Source organism: Leucoraja erinacea, chromosome 7 (genome assembly GCF_028641065.1).
Source record: "Leucoraja erinacea ecotype New England chromosome 7, Leri_hhj_1, whole genome shotgun sequence".
Taxonomy (NCBI): Eukaryota; Metazoa; Chordata; class Chondrichthyes; order Rajiformes; family Rajidae; genus Leucoraja; species Leucoraja erinaceus.
This window is the reverse complement of record NC_073383.1, coordinates 1,036,938-1,045,168: the sequence shown is the minus strand read 5'-3', so window position 1 is coordinate 1,045,168 and position 8,231 is coordinate 1,036,938.

The following is an 8,231-nucleotide window of genomic DNA, read 5'->3' as shown; positions in this document are numbered from 1 at the left end:
GTTTTGGTTTTGAGTTGTGAGCCCTTAACAGTACATTGATGTATGTACACATTTCCAGAATTTATGCTATTAAGTTAACATTTTAAAGTTTATATAACAGAGCATGGCATAGGGACAGGTCCTTCGGCCCACAATATCTGCTTCGACCATGATGCCAAATTAGAATTATATCTGCCTGCCTGTGGTCTATACCTCTCCCTTCTCTGCCTGTTCATGTGGCTGTACAAATGCCTTTTAAATATTGCTATCAATTCTGCTTCTACCATATCCTCTAGCAGCACGCTCCAGGCACCTATCACTCTCTGTAAAAAAACATTCCTTGTAAATCCCCTTTAAACTTCTCCTCTCTCATCTTAAAGCTATGCCATTCTGCATTTGATATTTCCAACCTTTGATAAATACTCTGGCTATCCATCCTGTCTATGCTTCTCATAATTTTATATACTTCTGTCAGGTCACCCCCTCACCACTGACCTTCTAGAGAAAACAAACTAAATGTGTCCAAACTCTCCTTTTAGCTACTACCCTCGTCTAATCCAAGCAACATCTTGATGAACCTCTTCAGGGTGCAAGGCAACCAAATACAAGTGCAGTTTCTTGCCACTTCAAGCAGGGTGCAAGGCCATCAAATTCAGGTGCAGTTTCATACCATTTCAAGCAGGGTGCAAGGCCACTAAAGACAGCGAGTCGTGACCTCTCCCTCCTCCATCTTGCAGAGACCGAGCCATGTCCACACTTCTGGGTTTTATAGTCCCTCCCCCTCCCACCAGAAGGGGCATGGTGTTCATGGCATGATTGACAGGAGAGAAAATCTCAACATTTTTTAAACACTAATAACTCTTTTATTTTTCATCGATGGGAAAAATCCTTGGCACTTATTGAGAGGAGGGGAACTCCAAGTAAGATGGCCAAACATCTCAGCCGTACATGGTAGCGTTTTTACTAAAATTAATGCAAAGAGCAAACAGGAAGTGGTCAAGATTAGACGTAGAAACATAGAAACATAGAAAATAGGTGCAGGAGTAGGCCATTCGGCCCTTCGAGCCTGCACCACCATTCAATATGATCATGGCTGATCATCCAACTCAGTATCCTGTACCTGCCTTCTCTCCATACCCCCTGATCCCTTTAGCCACAAGGGCCACATATAACTCCCTCTTAAATATAGCCAATGAACTGGCCTCAACTACCTTCTGTGGCAGAGAATTCCAGAGAATTACCACTCTCTGTGTGAAAAATGTTTTCCTCACTATCGGTCCTAAAATATTTCCCCCTTATCCTTAAACTGTGACCCCTTGTTCTGGACTTCCCCAACATCGGGAACAATCTTGCTGCATCTAGTCTGTCCAACCCCTTAAGAATTTTGTAAATTTCTATAAGATCCCCCCTCAATCTTCTAAATTCTAGCGAATCCAAGCCGAGTCTATCCAGTCTTTCTTCATATGAAAGTCCTGACATCCCAGGAATCAGTCTGGTATTAGACTTTGAATTATATAGAGGGCAAGGCGACTTTAATTAGGCAAGGCAACTTTAATTAGGTAAGGCAACTTTATTTAGTACAAGATACAAGATACAAGATAGATTTAATTGTCACGTGTGCCAGATGGCACAGTGAAATGAATTCCCATACAGCCATACAATAAAAATAAACAGGACTCAACACACTATAGAATTCAACACAAAACATCCCCACACAGCAGAACCAAAGTTTCCCACTGTGTGGGAAGGCACCAAAGTCAGTCTTCTCCCTCCACTGTTCCCCATGGTCAGGGTCTCCCCAAGCCCTCCGCAGTTGCAGCTACGGGCGGCCCGATGACCAGGACCGCTCGCTGGGATGATACCAGTCCGACGTCGGGGCTGCGGGACGTCCTCAGCGGCGTGGACACCAGAGTCGGCGCCCTCCTACTGGAGTCGGTGGCTTCCAATATCCGTAGGCCGCGCCGGGCGGAGACTGCCGCTGTAGACCCTCTGCAAGGCGCCCCAGGACTCCTCAGTGTTGTTCAGCGCCGCCCGCGTTGGAAGCTCTCCGCACCAGAGCTCCACGATGTTGGAGCAACGGCCCAACGCTACGGAGCTCCAAACGGCGACCCAGGTGGGCATCGCCCGCTCCGCAGTGACTCCAGCGCTGCGCTGCCGCTGTAGCAGCCCTGGTCCGGTTCCCGGTCCCCGGCAGGAAAGGCCACTCCGATCCAGCTGGTAGGCCGCGAGGTGGGGGGCGAGGACGCGACTCGGAGAAATAGTCGCGTCCATGCCTGGAAGAGACTGGGAAATGGTTTCCCCCTTACCCTGCCCCCCTCCCCCCACATAGAAAAGTTAAAGTTTCCCCCTAAAACAGATTTTAGACTAACTAAAAATAATAAAAAAGATAGAAATGACATACTGCCAGTGCAGCGCCCCTAGTGGTCAAGGCAACTTTATTTAGGCAACACAGCTTTAGCATTTCCAAACCAAAGGCAACACAGCTTTATTATTTACTATAAACTATATTTTCAAACCACATTAAGGGCACTGACAGATCAGTAAAACCACTCACAGTTTAGTAGACATGTGTTCAACGTTATTCACAGCTCTGACTGAGAGACGTGACCCTCTCGCTCCCCCATCTTGCAGGGACTGACTGAGGCACTCAACAATTCCGGGTTTTATAGTCCCTCTGGAATAATAGAAGGAGAGAGAATCTCAACATTTTGTAAACACTAATAACTCTTTTATTTTTCATCGATGGGAAAAATCCTCTTGTCCTGCGCAGCAGAAGGGGACATTGAGTAAGATGGCCAAAAATCACAGCTGTAAGTGGCAGTGTTTTTTCTAAACTCAATGTACAGAACAACAGGAAGTGGTCAAGTTCACACTTTTAGTAATATAGATATTATGACTAATGACAAGTGAAATAATTAATACCCATGTAGTAGATGATAGTTGGAGGAAAACATATAGCCAAGGACGAAGCCTATTTTCGTAGTTGTATCCAACAAAAAATATAAGTTGTTTACTGCACAGTATAACTGTCGGCTAATTCTGCTGTAAAGTCAGAGAACTGATGAGCAGTTAACAGCAGCCATCTCTCCATGATATCATGCAATAACGTCTCTTGAAGCAAACCTCAAAGTCTCAATTTTTCCTTTAATTTCCCTCTGTCAATTTCTTCCACATGCACACATATGTGCCCATAAAAAAAATTAATGATAGTGCAATAATAACTAATAGTCGATGAGGTTCAGAGCTTAATGGAGGTTGTAGTGTTTAATAGCCTGATCACTGTCGGGAAGAAGCTGTTCTTGAATCTGGATGTTACAGTTTTCAAGCTCCTGTACTTTCTTCCCGATGGCAGGGGTGGAATGTGGCCAATGGTGGTGTGGGTCTCTGATGATGCTGGCTGACTTTTTGAGGCAGCGTCTCCAATAAATCTACTTGTGTTCCCACTTTTAAGGATTATGGATTTGCACCCCGAGATCCATCTGTACATCAAAGGGTCATGTCATTTAAGTGTTTAATTGTCATATGCACTGAAACAATGAAATTCTTCCTTGCAGCAGCAAAACAGCTCTAACTACAGAAGTGAATAATAAAACAAACATTAAAAAGTTAAATTAAAAAAAAATGATTGCATCCCACAATGAGTTACTGTGGCAGTAGCAGTCTGTAGTTGATCCAGGTTGTTGCTATGAGTTAATGTGCGCCATAACCATCCCCTCAAAGCACTTCATCACCACGGGCGTTAGTGCCACCAGTTGGTCGTCAATGTATACTTTCCTCTCATATTTGACCTCCCAAATAGCAACATCTCACACTTGTCCAGATTAATCTCCATCTGCCATTTCTCTGCCCATATTTACACCTACTCTATATTCAATTCAATTCAATTCAATTCAACTTTGTCATCGCACAAATACAAGTATCAGTACAACGAAATGCAGTTTTGCGTCAGTCCGTAGTAGTTGTACATAACGAGAAAAAAAAAAAAATAGAAAGAGGGAAGATACAGAATAATCAGGAAATACAGAATGATTAAACAAAGGGGACGGAGGGACCAGAGAAATCTATCGTCGGGACTCCGAGTTCAGCAGTGTGATTGTGTTGTTGTAGAAGCTTTTCCTCATCCTACTAATACGTGACCTGAGGCTCCTGTACCGCCTCCCTGATGGGAGGAGGGCAAACAGTTCATGGTTGGGGTGTGAGGGGTCTTTGATGATCTTCCCAGCCCGTCTCAGACACCGTTTACGGTGGAGGGCATCCATGGCAGGGAGCGGGGCACCGATGATGTGCTGCGCGGTTTTCACCACCCGTTGTAGTGCCTTCCTGTCCGCAGCAGTGCAGCTGCTGTACCATACCGTGAAGCAGGTGGTCAGGATACTCTCAATGGTACAGCGGTAAAAGTTGGTCAGGATCTGGGGGGACAGGTGGGCTTTCTTGAGCTTCCTCAGGAAGTAAAGGCGCTGCTGTGCCTTTTTGATCAGCTTGGAGGTGTTGAGGGACCAGGCCAAATCCTCCGAGATATGTACTCCAAGGAATTTATAGCTGGAGACGCGCTCCACCTCAGTCCCGTTTATATGGATGGCGGTATGACTGCCTCCTCTGGTCTGCCTGAAGTCAACAATAATCTCCTTCGTCTTTTTGGAGTTGAGGACGAGGTTATTGTTGGCACACCAGGTGGTCAGGTGCTGGATCTCATCCCTGTGGGCTGACTCATCGTTGTCGCTGATCAGTCCTACTACCGCGGTATCGTCAGCAAACTTAATAATGGCGTTGGATCCGTACTTTGGGATGCAGTCGTGGGTGAAGAGGGAGTAGAGGAGAGGGCTGAGCACACAGCCCTGTGGCACTCCGGTGTTCAGTGTTATAGTGGAGGAGGTGAGGTTATTGACCCTAACAGACTGTGGTCTGTTAGTGAGGAAGTCCAGTGTCCAGTTGCAGAGGGAGGTGGAGATGCCAAGTCCACTTAGTTTGGTGATCAAGCTGGCGGGGATGACGGTGTTAAAGGCAGAGCTGAAATCAATGAACAGCAGCCTGATGTAGGAGTTGTTGTAGTCCAGGTGGGTCAGGGCAGAGTGTGGGGCCGCCGATATGGCGTCCTCTGTAGACCTGTTGGCAACTGGTGGGGGTCCAGTGTGGGGGGGAGGCAGGCTTTGAGGTGAGCCAAGATCAGCCGCTCAAAGCAATTTGCGATGACAGGGGTGAGTGCCACTGGGCGGAAATCGTTGAGACTCCCTGTAGCTGACTGTTTGGGCACTGGCACGATGGTTGATGTCTTGAGGCAAGTGGGGACAACACCCTGGGCCAGTGACAGATTGAAAATGTCGAATATATCATAGAAACATAGAAAATAGGTGCTGGAGGAGGCCATTCGGCCCTTCGAGCCAGCACCGCCATTCATGTGATCATGGCTGACTGTCCCCATCAATAACCCGTGCCTGCCTTCTCCCCATATCCTTGGACTCCAAAAGCCCCTAGAGCTAATCCAACTCTCTCTTAAATCCATCCAGTGATTTGGCCTCCACTGCCCTCTGTGGCAGGGAATTCCATATATTCACAACTCTCTGGGTGAAAACGGTTTTTCTCACCTCAGTCTTAAATGACCTCCCCTTTATTCTAAGACTGTGGCCCCCGGTTCTGGACTCGCCCAACATTGGGAACATTTTTCCTGCATCTCGCTTGTCCAGTCCTTTTATAATTGTATATGTTTCTATAAGATAACCCCTCATCCTTCTAAACTCCAGTGAATACAAGCCTAGTCTTTTCAATCTTTCTTCCAAGCTCTCTAAAGTCACGCTGAATTATTTGACAACCTTCCTCACCATCAACAACTCTGCCAATTTTTCTGTTGGCTGCAAAGTTACAAACCTGAAGAAGGATTCCGACCCAAAACGTCATCTCCATTTTCTCCAGAGATGCTGCCTGACCCACTGAGTTACTAGAGCATTTTATATCTATCCTTACTAATCATCCACATCATTCCATCAAGATCCCAGCACTGATCCTTGTGGAACACTGCTGGTCACAGACGTCCACCACAACCCTCTGTCTTCTATGGCCAAGCCAATTTTGAAACCTATCTATCAAGTCTTCATGGATCCCCTGCGCTTTAATCTTCTGCATTAACCTCCCATATTATACCTTGTTGAAAGCTTTTCTCAGCTTGGATACAGTATCCACTGCCCTATCCTCATCAATTATCTTCATCACCTAAAGAAAATGGATCTACCCCGCATAAAGTCATACGGAATATTCCTAATGTCTATGCTTTTCCAGATACGAGTTGATCCTATCCCAAGAAATATTTGCCAGTAATTTCCCTACCACTGACATTAGGCCTATAATTTCCTACTTGGTCTTTACTGTCCTTATGATACGATAGAATTTTATTTATCCCAGGAGGGAAATTGATCTGCCAACAGACATAAAACGCAAGATACATGACATTAAAGTGACGATTGGAAAGGATTGGGGATGTGCAAAGATTGGGGAGGAGGGGAGTCAGTCTACCCAACGACAGAAGACATGTATCTTGTGTTTTATGACTGTTGGCAGATCAAATATTCTATCGTGTCGTATTGTAAGAAGGACAGTAAAGACAAAGTAAGCAATTATAGGCCTTAATGCAGTGGTAGGGAAATTATTGGAGAAGATTTCTTGGGATAGAATCTACTCGCGTCTGGAACGGACTTAAACAGAGGAATAATATTGGCCATGTGTAGGAAGGAACTGATGATGCTGATTTACACCGAAGATAGGCAGATATTGCTGGAGTAACTCAAGGCGACAGGCAGCATCTCTGGATAGAATTAATGTGCGACCTTTTGGGTCGAGACCCTTCTTAAGAAGTCTTGACCTAAAACATTACCCATTAGGGTGGGCGGCGCGACTCACGTCGCAGCGGCCTCTGCAGTCCGTCTGTCGTTTTTTTATTTTTTGTCTCATTGTATGTAGTTTTTATTTTTTTTTAACCTGGGTATGTGTGTGGGGGGCAGGGGGTGGGAGGTGAAACTTTTTAAAATCTTTCCCCTGCACGGAGAACCCGACCTTTTCCCTGTCGGGTCTCTGTTGTCGTTGGGGCCGAGCACCGTGAAGCGGCCTCCAACCGGAACGACCTGGGGCTCCAGTCGCGGAGCCTGCGGACTTACCCACCATCGTGGAGCTGGCCGAGTTCGGAGCGGGTGGAGCTGTGGGGGCGAGCGGCTGCGGCCCGACCCAGGAGATTCAGGGGCTCCAGCCGCTGGCCCAGTGGAGGGTGACACCGGGAGCCCGCGGGTCCCTGCTGGGGGAGACCGCTTTCCAGGGGCTTCCGCAACGGCGACTTCTCCCACCCGAGTTGCGGGGTTGAGGATGACCTGGAGCGGGGCTTTACATCGCCCGGCGCGGCTTTAAATGGCTGTTGGACTTGTTAGCGCACGCCGGGGGCTCCAACACCAAGACCTGGAGCGCGGCCTTGCATCATCCGGCGCGGCTTTATAATTGCCGCGGGACTTATTTACCATCGCCCGCCGGGGGCTTTGACTCTGACATCGGGAGGAGAACGAGGAGTGTAGGGGAGAGATAAGACTTTGCCTTCCATCACAGTGAGGAGGAGATTCACTGTGATGGATGTTCGTGTAAATTGTGTTATGTCTTGGTTCTTCTTCTTGTTTGTATGACTGCAGAAAACAAATTTAGTTTGAACCTCTGGGTTCAAATGACAACAAATAAATTGTATTCCTTCTCTCCAGAGATGCTACCTGAACCACTGAGTTGTTCCAGCATTTTGTGTATATCTTCGGTGTAAACCAGCATCTGCAGTTCATTGTGTGGGAAAGAACTAGAGAAGGCACCTGACTCTCAGCCTGAAGGTCTCGACACGAAACGTCGCCTATTCCCTTTCTCCAGAGATGCTGCCTGACCCGCTTTTTGTGTCTATCTGCATTTCCTTCCTACACATCGATGAGATATACTCATTTAATACTTCCCCGCTTCCTCTGACTCCATATATACTCACTCTTGTGTCCTACTTTCTCCTTTGTTCCTTTCTTCTTAATGTATGTATAAATTGCATTGGGCTTCTCTTTAATCCTATTCACCAAGGACAGACATTGCACTGGATTTGTTAGCCCTCCTGACTCCCTGTTAAATTCTCTCCTCTGCTTATTTTAACTTTCCTCAAAGTCCCTGTGTGATTTGGTCTTGCTAAGCCTGGCTTGTTCATGCAGATGTCTTTGTTGGTTGAGGGGGCATTTCTGAATGCATGGTCCTCCCGACAC